At 35.8% G+C, this 11,697-nt stretch overlaps 1 long non-coding RNA gene across 1 annotated transcript; it reads right to left on the reverse strand.

Moving 5' to 3' along the window:
- Positions 1-246: 246 nt before the first annotated feature.
- LOC139795560 (uncharacterized) lies at positions 247-10,664 on the reverse strand. Its single transcript, XR_011725572.1, has 3 exons — positions 10,411-10,664; positions 3,243-3,362; positions 247-409 (listed from the first exon to the last, which is right to left on the reverse strand). It is a non-coding gene; the product is annotated as an uncharacterized lncRNA (long non-coding RNA).
- Positions 10,665-11,697: the final 1,033 nt, after the last annotated feature.

An 11,697-nucleotide genomic window follows, 5' to 3' on the forward strand; every position in this document is an offset into this window, starting at 1 on the left:
CAACAACTCATGTTTAAAAAGGCCAGAAACAGTTATGTTCTTCTCATCTCAGATTGTATGTTTCTATAAAATAACTAATTTTGTAACTACCTCTCACTGAATCAGTATAGCAGCCTGTCAGATTCAAGAGATCTCAACCCAGCTGCAGCTAGAGGTAATAAAAATATATCCATTAAATTTTTAGCAAAACTGAACACAAGCTGACAGCAGAAAATTCTGAAAAAAATCCCAAATACAAAACAAAGACAATCGGAAGTTTTTATTCCATTTTTTAATTTAACATCAGAAAAAGCTGGAAAACACAAGGGTTTCTGTTTCAGTCTCAGATCAGCCACGCCTAAATACTCCAGCAATTGCATAGATAGGAGTGCTCTAAGGCAGGAACTGAAAAATGCTGCTTCAGTAGGACCTGTGAAGAAAGAACACTCTTCAAACTTCCCGGATTTTTCTAATTTTACTTATTTTAAGATCACAAAATACAGCAAATAAGCCTTCAAAACATTAAAATAATTATCTGTCTGTCAGACACAATAGTAAGAATCTATGTAGTGTTATTAGACTAACTATTAGCTTTAACAGTCTAATCCAAATTTCAACAGGTTTTTGTAAAATTTCAAGCTTGTAATAAGCAGCCTTTGGTCAATGTTTACTTATATATTTTTAGTTCCCTTTTTGCCTGGTATTTGCCAAAAATGATAGTTAAAAGCAGATCCTGCATGATGTTTTCTTTATATTGTTTAAAGAAAAATAATTCTGAAGCTTTGTATCTGTCTCCTCATACCTAAAATATGCATAATGGAAGTAATATCTGTCATAGATACAACTAACCCAGCAAAAGAAAATATTTACTTACTTGGTTCAAAGAGAGGCAGACCCATTTGCAAATAAACAAGCCTGTACTGTTTTCTTAGAAACCATTATTTGCATAATGAAGAGTATTTTATTTTATCTAAAAGAAATTTCCATTTTCATCATCTCATGAAGCTGATAATTAGTATCCAGAACTGATGCAGATCTTATCCACAGCCTTTGTACAGCATGGAATTTTATTTTTATGGGATTACAGCCTGGGAAAGGCTAGGATGAAATATGTTTAGATTTCTGAACACTTTTTTTTTTTAAATACATAAACCATCGTTTGCAACCATTTTCACACTTGGCAGTTTTGTATCCTGCTTTTCCTGAAAGTCTCCATTCAGACTCACTCTGGATGTTCGCCAGAACCTAACTAATTCTCATTCTACTTCAAATGCTTCCCCTCGTATACAGGCGTGTGTGTAATAGTTAATAGATCTGAATTTAACTTTACAGGCCAACGAGCTAGGCATATCTGTCTCCCTGATCCATTAGACACTGGGGAACACAGATCACTGTAGCAGACACACTCTGTTGATGCCTTCTCATTTTGCTAATACCGAGCTTTTAACTGACATCAGCATCATGCGGCAAAATTGCTTCCAACCTCATTTAAACAGCTGCACATTTGAACAGGCTTAAATGATGGGGTTTAGTAAATTAGTGAAGCATAAGTTTGTGTATGCATAAATTAACCTGGCCAAAAGCCAGCTTACAGAAAATCCATTCTTCTATATCTGCCAAAAGTAAATGTCTTGTGTGCAGGGGTAAGGGGGAAAAGGTAGGAGGGAGTAAGGGAACTAACTTAGCATCCTTTGGATTCGAACCTCACAGAAGATGCACATCATTGGTTTGCCCAAGCCTGTGGATTGAGCAGATCAGCACAGACCTACTACCTCTGAACTCACAGCTGTTGAGCTCTACTTTCTCAGAGCTCACTGAACTGAAAGAACGCTTTGGAGCTCCTGACTGATTTTCACAGACATCCTATGGCAATACAATGTCCACTGCTGTTTCTCTTTCATTAAAGTGCATCTTTCGTTTTTCCCCCCCTTTTCTCACTCACCCTACCCTATATGGGCTTCTTTATAGTTTGTTTTTATTTTCCATATAAATAACTGCTTTGCAGGATTAATCTAAACAGTCCTCCAAAGATTTCTACAGGTTGCATATCTAAATCAAAACATTCGAAATCAGTAAGAATTAAGGACAACTCTGAAATTTTACTGGAGAGTTTTGAAATAATTTCTCTCTTCCCTCCTCTCATTGTTGGTTGGTTTTTTTTTTTCTTATTTTTCTTTTTTTAAATTAAATCATTCCCCAACTAGACTCCATCACCGTTGTGTAGATATGAAATTTTTTTTTATTCTGGTAGTTGAGGCCAAATCAAATACTGTCTTGTAAACAGAAGTTAAATAGATTGCAGTTTGCTTTGCCACTCCACTAAACTTTCAGTGGCTTTAACACATACTTGTGAAAAGTAGCTTCCTCAATTTTTTTGTTTGTCTTGATTTGTTGTTGTTTTTTTTTTTTGTTTGTTTGTTTTCCCAGACATGGTAGATGCTCCATCTAGTGGATTACTTGAGTACTTATCACAGGTACAACCCCTTACAGTGTCAAGAAAAAACCCTTTCTTATTGGAAAAAAATAATTAAGAAAAAAAAATTTTAAAAGTATGAAGAGGACAAAAAGAATTAAAGAAAAAGGCAGCTTTCAATTTTTACAGAACATAACGATTTGAGCGATAATTATAAGCATTATAATGGATCCTGAGAATTTATTCCCTTCACAAGCAATACAACTCTTGAGATAGTCCATTGTTGCCATGGTAATATGTCATAAATTTCTGTCAACTACCTAATATAGCTTAGATCACAAGGTAATCAGGTTTGTGGGCTTTTTTTTTTTCCCATGAGTTTTATAGCTTTTTTCATTTCAATGGGAAAAAAACCCTATCTTTGCTTTCCAATTTATAAGCATCTTTGTCAAAAATTTGAATAATTGTTTATTTTTCTCACAGTGAAACGTTTACCATATTGTGTAAAATCTCTTATTAAAATACTTTAAAATGTGCACAGATTTCTGCCTTGACTGATAGGTATTTATTTCCTCTAATTTGTACTCTGAACATTAACATGATCATGAGGCTGGAGGATTGTGTTTTGGTGCTGTGACATGTATATGGACCTTAGTCATTACTCCTGTCATTGTTTATAACATGATTTTCAGCATGGGCAAGCACTCAATGCCCTGATGAAAGAAAAATACATTATTAAATTTTAAAATGATAAAGAAAAGGCTGTCTCTAAATCCAGAAACTGTTATGTGTACAGGAAAGGATAATTAAAGGAAACTCTGTGAATTCACCTACAATGTCTCCTACTCACCACGGTGCTCTACTTGGCAGTGTGATTGAAAGCCACCATCCGTGACAGAAAATTTAAACAGATCTGACAATTCATGCTTGAGATGATGCCATGAAATTATGGAATGCAGAATTCATACAACTAAAAAGGAAGCAGGGTATTATTTTTCTTTGGAAAAGCATTAACATTTTATACAAACATCCCTACAAGCAATCATACTTTAAGCCATACTTGGGGGTTGAGGATTTCAGGTTGAAAAGCAGCTTTCTTCTTTTTTCCTTTTTCCTTTCTCTCTCCCCCCCATCCCTCTGCATCTAACACTTCTGTGCATATTGTTGCTGTTTGGGCAACAAATGAAACAAATCAGACATTTATTTACTGTGCATTGTTTGATACAATTTTAAACACGACTATGTCTTTGTCATTTACATTTGGCTTTGAAATGTGTATTAAAACCAGGCAGTGTAACTATAGCTTATCAGAAACTCTTTTTGTGTTTTCTTGATGTAATGTAGTCTAAAATATCTACTATCATTAACATTCTGCTCAAGCCTCACATACATAATGCTGCAGACTCTATAGCTACCAAAGCCAAAGACATAAACAGGCTTTAGTGTCCTGAGAAAAAAAACACATTTGAGAGTTGACGACCCTATTCATTGATATAGACAGCTTTGTTAGCTGAGCGTGAGAGAATAGTTGCAGAATAGAAAAGACTACATTCAAAATTCTCAAGCTGGGGCATTTTTTACAAATTACTTAGAAAATATAGATTTTGCCTATAGATGGGGTAAATTAAAGGGATTTTAATATAAACATAGCTAAACTTCTGAGAAAAATAGTATAATTAAGGGAATGTATCTGAACGTTCCTTTCTGCTGAAAACCAAACAAAAAAAACAGCAACAACAACAACAAAAAAAACCAACCCCAAACTAAAAACCAACCAAACCCAAACCCAGAAAATAAAACCAAAAAATTTAGGATTAAGTCTTTTATATTTCTTTTCCCTTTTTCTTTTCTTCCTCACCTTTTCTTTTTAACTTTTTAAAACCTCTAGAAGAGCAATCCAGAATTTTCACTATAATACATGAAGGGAAGAGGCATAAAAAGCTTTAAGTTTTCTGACTTTCATCCTTGTAAAATATTTAAGCAAGAAATAGTGATTTTCACAGCAAGAAGGAGACAAATTTAGCTATTATCTATTAACTACAGTCTAGAAAGAATTTAGACGTTAAAATTTAATATTATATATTAATATATATACATATCCCCATACATGTATCCAACTCTAACATGCCAAAACTAGGTTTGAGAAAAAAAGTCAGATCCATCGAGTCAGCCTACATTTGCTTATAAAATATAGATTCATGTATCCAGGGCTGCATTATAAAAAAGCACAGGCAGCCACTTGAGGGAGGTGATTCTCCCCCTCTACTCTGATGTTGTGTAACCCCACCTGGAGTACTGTTTCCAGTTCTGGATCCTCCAACATAAGAAGGACACAGAACTCCCAGAGAGTGTTCAGAGGAGAGCCACTAAAATGATCAAAGTACCAGAGTACCTCCCCTATGAAGACAGGCTGAGGAAGTTGGGGTTGTTCAGTCTGGAAAAGAGAAGGCTCTGAGGTGACCTTAGAGTGGCTTTTCAATACCTGAAGGGGGCCTGCAAGAAAGCTGGGATTTGTCTTTTTGTGAGAGGACAAAGGGAAATGGTTTAAAGCTTGAAGAGGGGAGACTTGTATTAGACATTTGGAGGAAATTCTTTATTTTGAGCATGGTGACACACTGGCATGGGTTCCTTAGGGAGGTTGTGGATGCCCCCTGCCTGGAAATGTTCCAGGCCGGGCTGCATGGGGCTTTGAACAACCTGGTCTTGTGAGAGGTGTCCCTACCCATGGCAAGGGGTTGGAACTGGGTGGTATTTAAGGTCCCTTCCAACCCTAGCCTTTTGATGAGTCTGTGGTCATGAAGCAGTAGTTCCTGAAACTGGAATGTTGATATAAAACTACATTGTCCTGACTTGTCAATAGTGTTATAAAAAATACACAATGGTTGTAAAAAACGCCAAACTTCTTCCGGATGTATAAGCTGATTTTCAGACAGAGAGCTGAAAAGATGTTGAAAGGGGAAAAGGGTATTTATCAAATGAACCTGTACAATTTTGATGTTGCATTAATCTGAGTACCATTCAGAAATTTATATCTAGGTACTTCCTCACATTTGGCTAGTACCCAATTCTCTCCTTTTCATGATTTTATAGTAAAAAAAAATTACATGTTATCAATTTATAAACTAAATAAGCTTGTGATGAAAATTCAAATAATAGCATTAATATATGGTCAGTTTTTCAAGAAAAAATAATTTTGCTAAAGTTATTAAGATGTGTTAAAAAGTGACTTCCAATCCCAAGATATTTACTAGATAAAATGGTATTTTAGTAACTTTCAGGATTTTAATGTCAGGGGTTTCATTTATACACTTTTAATCTTACTGTTCTATTTTCAGGCACATCTGAATAGATCTGAAAACATAACCAGCAGTCCTCTACAGAAAGAAGAAGCTGCAGAATATCTCTTTGGAAAAGAATATCAAAGGGGTGACCACAGCTTAAATGTGTAAATATATTTCATAAGACTTCTTCCATATGATAACATTAATTTTTTTTTTTTCATGAAACCAAGCTACAGTTTCTTTTTTCTTTTCTTTGTTTTAAAGTGTATTCTCCTGTCATATGCCAGTGCTATGCTACTCCATAGCAACAGAATATAACATAATTTATCTTCTTAGAAAATTTCAGACTTACACTTCTGCTTCCTGTCACTGAAGACCTTGAAAATCTTTTGTCATGTGCTTAGATATCCAACTTCTTCATTTTATTGAGACTATCAGAAAAAGACTATCACAAGAAAACCCAGTTTGTCCTAAGGAAAAAATATATAGAAAACATGCATTCTAAGCTTGAGTTAGTCTGTCTGAAGAGATTTTCTTTTGATTTCCTTTGATGCTACAGTAATTTCTTCTCTATGCAAAGAAGTTTCTTCTCTGTGTAGCTATAAAACTTTCTGGAAATGGCCCAAGGCTTTTCCTTAAGGTTGTTTCTCTCAGAACAACTCTGACTGTGGAATGAAGAGGGGACGCAACTATCACCATAGCCATGCCAAGAACTTTATCTGTTAACTTCAGTTTTGAAAACAAAGTTCCCTCAAAATTAATTCTGAGCAGGGCTTTTAAAAAATTTCCTTAATTCCTTCCTTGGTAACTTCTGGACCCTGATTTATCAAAAGGAATGGCTCATTTTAAGCTGGCTGACTGACCATTTCCCATTTACAGAGGTGCCCCGATAGCTGAATGGTTACTTTGCAACTGAGCTGTCCTGCAATGTAACAATTAGGTATAAATTGTCACTGATTTCAGTTTGCCTCTACCATCCAGATTTTGCCAAGCTACACTACTTCCTCCTGTAAATCCAAAATTTTATTAGTTTTTGCATCTAAATGTAAAAGACTCAGAAACCAGTGTCTGAGGATGAAAAACTGACTTAACTGAAATCACTAGTTCAATAAGCCTGGAAGTTTCCCCTAAAACTCTCAACATCCAATCTGTGATCAAAATGATGCAGCTGGATTTTTTGCACAATAGTATCAGAGAAAGTATTGCCAACCTTCTCAAGAGGTTTCTGTGAAACCAGACAGCTAATTTGCAATGGATTTCCTAAGAATTATACCTTGAGCTGGTTCCTTATTACATTGTTTGTTTATGAAAGCAAAACATTTTCTCTAAGTTACAGCTTTGTAAACTTCTGTGTGACAAAAATGTGGAAAAAACAATAATAAGGCATTTTGTTGATAAATACTAGCAGCAGAGTCCTTCTACAATTTTGACTTTGGGTTATGGTTTGATTTTTTTTCTGTTTTAATGTATTTCTAGGCTAATTTACCTATTTTTCAAATAGGAAAACTTGTATAATCACAATATTTAATCTACATCTATGAATGTGTTGTAATGCTTTGTAAATGGCTATACCTCTAGCAGTAATATGTAACAAGAGAAACTGTTTATTTTTCAGTCCCAGATACCCAAACACTTGGTACTGCACAAATCATTAAAACTAATGTAGTGCTGAAATATTGCCAGACTCTTCCTTTCATTGCTTAGGCTTTGTTTCTGCTCACAGTGATTTTAGCAGGACTTCTGGCATTGATTTCAAAGTAGAAGTAGATCCTTAGAATCATCATATTTTTCCTGAAGTTTCCATAGCAGGTCACCTTGCTAATTGAGACATGCCATCTTTTTTATTTTTGTGTTGTCCATTTCTTCAGGTTTAATTATTGAACCAGATGATTGAATTCTCTGTTTATGCTCATAGTGATTATCTTTTTTTCCTCTCTCAACTTAATGGCTAATTCATCTTGTATTCTCTTTAGTATCATACCTTTCCTGTCAAAAAAGCTCAGGTACATCACACAGTTCCTTCTGTGTACTACAACGCACAGGAAAAATACATCAGTTCTTAGCATGTACACATCTCTTTCTACAGCTGAAGAAATTTCAAAGGTTTCCTGAATGAACTGTGGCTATATTGTATGGTAGTGCTAATTAATAACCTAGTGTGATTCTTGGTGTCCTGGTTTGGGCCAGGATAAAGGTGATTTTCTGTCTTGTACTTTTGCTTTTAGCTAAGTCTCTTGTAAGTAGTTGCACTTGCTGAAATTAAGAGCAAGTTTCTCAGACAGTGTGTGTTTCTAGGACTGATAACACTTGATGTTTATAGTTACTGCTAGAGACTGGTATGCAGAGCCAAGGACACTGCTCAGCTCTGAAGAAAACATAAAGAGGTCCCACCTGCATCCCTCCTTTGGGGAGGAATGGACAAGACAGATGCCAGAATTGACCAAACAGAGTATTCCATCCCATATACGTCATCCTCAGTATAAATTTGAGGGATCACGAGGGCCAAGCCAGATTTCCTGCTTCCAGCTTCCAGCTGCCTGCCTTTCCAGCTTCCCTTTCCTTCACCCCGGCACCCTGGAAGGATCCCGTCCGTTTGTCTGCCTGTGCTCCTGATCCGTGCCAGCCCTTATCTGTGTGTTTCTGCCTCCAGTTCCCAACTGCTGCCGACTCCAGGAGTCCAGCCTGGACTTTCCCAGGGCTGCCCTGCAGCCTCGGTGGTGACATGAGAGCTATTGGGGGAAAGGGGGAAGGAATGTGGTATCCCTTTTCTTGTATATTTGTATATATTTATTAATTTTTTCTATTTATCATTACTGTTTCATTAAAGTTGTGTAGTTTAGTTTCCAACCCATAAGTCTTTCTCCCTTATTCTCTCTCCTTTCTTATAAGGGAGGAGAGAGAGATTAATAGAGAGCGTCTGTTACTCGGTTTAATTGTTGGGCCAGTGTTAAACCGTGACACTTGGCTATCTTATCATGTAGTAATATGGGACACTCATAGATTCTTAGCATGTCAATTAAGCAACTTTCTTACACTTTTGAGCAAAATAATGTAGGCTGTGCTTAATCTCGCATTACCTGCAGAAAGACACTGGACATATGGACAATGACAACCAGCATTCTATGTTTACACTTCAGAACCATATTTCACTTCCTCAGAATATAGTTTTAGTAGGCTTTCTCGCTGTAGAAAATGCAGACCAGAAAATATGTAGCTTCCATTTTAATTATGCTACCATATTAATGGTGCCCAAAATCTGAACAATATGGTATCATTACATTAACTTTGAAAAGGATCATAGAATTTTAGTGCAGAATCAATTTAATTTTATCATTCAGGATTCTTAATGAGCATTAAATGGGGGTGAAAAAGAATGTAAAGTAAACTTTCAATTAGACTCTTCTATTTAAGTTTCAGGAAGAGTTCTCAAATTATGTCAGATTTATCACTTTCTTTCCCTCTCTGAAGCAGCATTATTTGGCATTTCAGATGTACATGTCTTTTTTTTTGTACATAGTTACATTCTATGATCCTTCTAGATTATTTAAGACTGTTTTTGTGAACAAATCATTAACCAGCCTGTAGTTTATATATGACTGTGCTGGTACCACCATGCCAGGACATTACAGCATTAAAAGAAAAGAACGTTCATTCAAAAATTAAAACAACAACAACAAAAAATTTCTTACATAGTAGAAAAAGGAATGATGAAAAATAAATTAATTAAATAATTGAAAAATTAAATAATGTGGCATTGAAGAAAGTGTTTTTCACTGACATTTAAGTAATTTTACAGTATTGCTCACCACAGTATGAGTAGAAAAAATGTTACACATTAATGCTGAATGCTCCTCTGTTGTGATTTTCATGTAAAACTTATAATCAAATTTGTTTGTAATATTTTTATTAAATGATGTATATCAAGAGGTTGTATCTCCCTGTAAGTTTTCAAGTGCATGAAGTTTACTTTTGGCATGTATTATCACTCAGTCACATAGCTTTCTGCTTCACAAAAAGGACTGCATCTTTTGTTGATTTTTCCTTCTTAACTTTTCAATAAACACTGAATGGAAACGTAGTAGCTGTCTCACTTCTATTAATTCACGAGTCAGTGCTCATAAAGACTTCTTTAACAAGCAAACTCAATGGCAAGTATCATCTGACTTCAGTGGTGTAGAATGAATTTTCAGACAAAAGCAGGGGTTTCTGACAATGTCAAACCTTTCAATGGGACCAGAATTAGATCACTTAAAAAAAAATAATCAAGGCTATAAGGTTTAAACACATGTAAGTTGTATGTAGAGTAGATCCATAGCGTGGTCCTGAAGATCAAGGCCTATATTTATTGGTGAAATACTGACTGCCACGCTGGGGCTCAAGAGAAATTGAAGATTTTTACTCTCTATAACAAAGCTACAGCCCTGGCAAACATAAGCCATTCTTCTTCGGGATATGTTTTAAGGCCTCCCCTCTCCTTGCTGTGACAAACAAGAAAAGCATTTTAAAGCAAGTTCTGTATCTCAAACACAAGAAGTCTTGTTTCTTGAACTGTTAGACTTGGTGGAAAAGACAGTGAGAAATCTTCCAATGAAATATTGAAATGAGCTAATGTGAAAAACACTGGTGCTTTGGTGTAGTCCAAACATTCTACAGAGCATCATCTTGGATGAAATTTTAATCTGATTTTCACAAAAAAACCCAAAAGCTTTATGTTTGTTTTCATGCTAGCCCACTTACCAGACTGCAATAGAAAATTTTGAGATCTGTGGTGCTAGGGCAGGCATCCTCTAAAGTCTGTCTTGAGCAAGTTGTTTTTGATTTGCTGCCATATAGTCCTTTGGAGCCTTGGCTTTCACCAGGACTTGGCCGAGGGAGATGAGATTTTCTTTGATCCAGGCTTCAGGCAGGGCTCAGAGATCCAACACTTCCCACAGCAGAGCCAGCAACACGAAACCCTGGGAAGACAAGGTTCCCAGGGCACCTGCTGAAAACAAGGCAGTGTAGGAGTTGGCACACCATTTGGAGACATTAACTGCTTTAATTAGGTTATTCATACAAAATCTCCAGAGTTCAGCAAATGTTCACATTTGCAGTAGATCAGTTTTCCAAATTCTGCTTCCTTTTTTGAGATTTTTTAAGATAGATTTCACAAAGTTCATTAGTTATACCTGGAGTGAAAAAGTAGAGAGGTGTCTGAAATTTACTGAAGAGAAGAAAAAGAGAACATAATCTTTGTTCGATGGTTCAGTCTTCTTTGCCTGAAGGTTTTTTATACACTATAATCAATTCATCTCTCTATCTTCCTTCAGTAAGACATATAGATTGAATTCTTTAATGCTCTTACTGTCAGACATTTTCTCCAGACCCTAAATAATTTATGTAACGTTATTGTGCAACTTTTTCTCTAATTTTTCAGCATTTTAAAACTTAGACCCTTAAAGTATAACATGTATCTCATATAGAAGTAAAATCATGCTTTTGTTCCTACTTTTCAGCTATGTATCCACACAATAACTTGACTTTCTTCTCATTCCCTATGGAGCCCCTCTGTGTTGTTACTGTAAGACAGGCTACAGCCTCCTGATCTGCATTCTTGGGTGTATATCTACATCCGTGGCTATATTAAAGCACAGTTTTCATGTTTGCTCTATGTTTGTGTGTAGAAGAAAGCACATTTCTTTATAGCTCAGTAGGGGCAGGGTATATAGAGAGGAGATCACAACTAATTGAACTAATTGAGCTAATTTTCATATCTACTTCCCTCTACTGAGGAGAGGCTGTATGTTCTGAAAGAGAGGGAAATAGCAGAAAAGTTTGTCTTAGATATATTTTCCCAAAATACTGGGCAGAGCCACTTTAGAACTAGTAAAGGTAAACATCTCTGAAGGAAGAAAAGCATCGTAGCTTGGAGCTACACTGTCAAATTGCTGGACATGCAAAGGACACAATAGATATATTTAGATTGGTGAATAGATTTGAGAAGGTCCAACAGACAGATCTTTAGACGTGATTAGAGGCATGTAG

The sequence above is a fragment of the Heliangelus exortis genome, chromosome 3 (assembly GCF_036169615.1).
Source record: "Heliangelus exortis chromosome 3, bHelExo1.hap1, whole genome shotgun sequence".
NCBI classification, from domain to species: Eukaryota; Metazoa; Chordata; class Aves; order Apodiformes; family Trochilidae; genus Heliangelus; species Heliangelus exortis.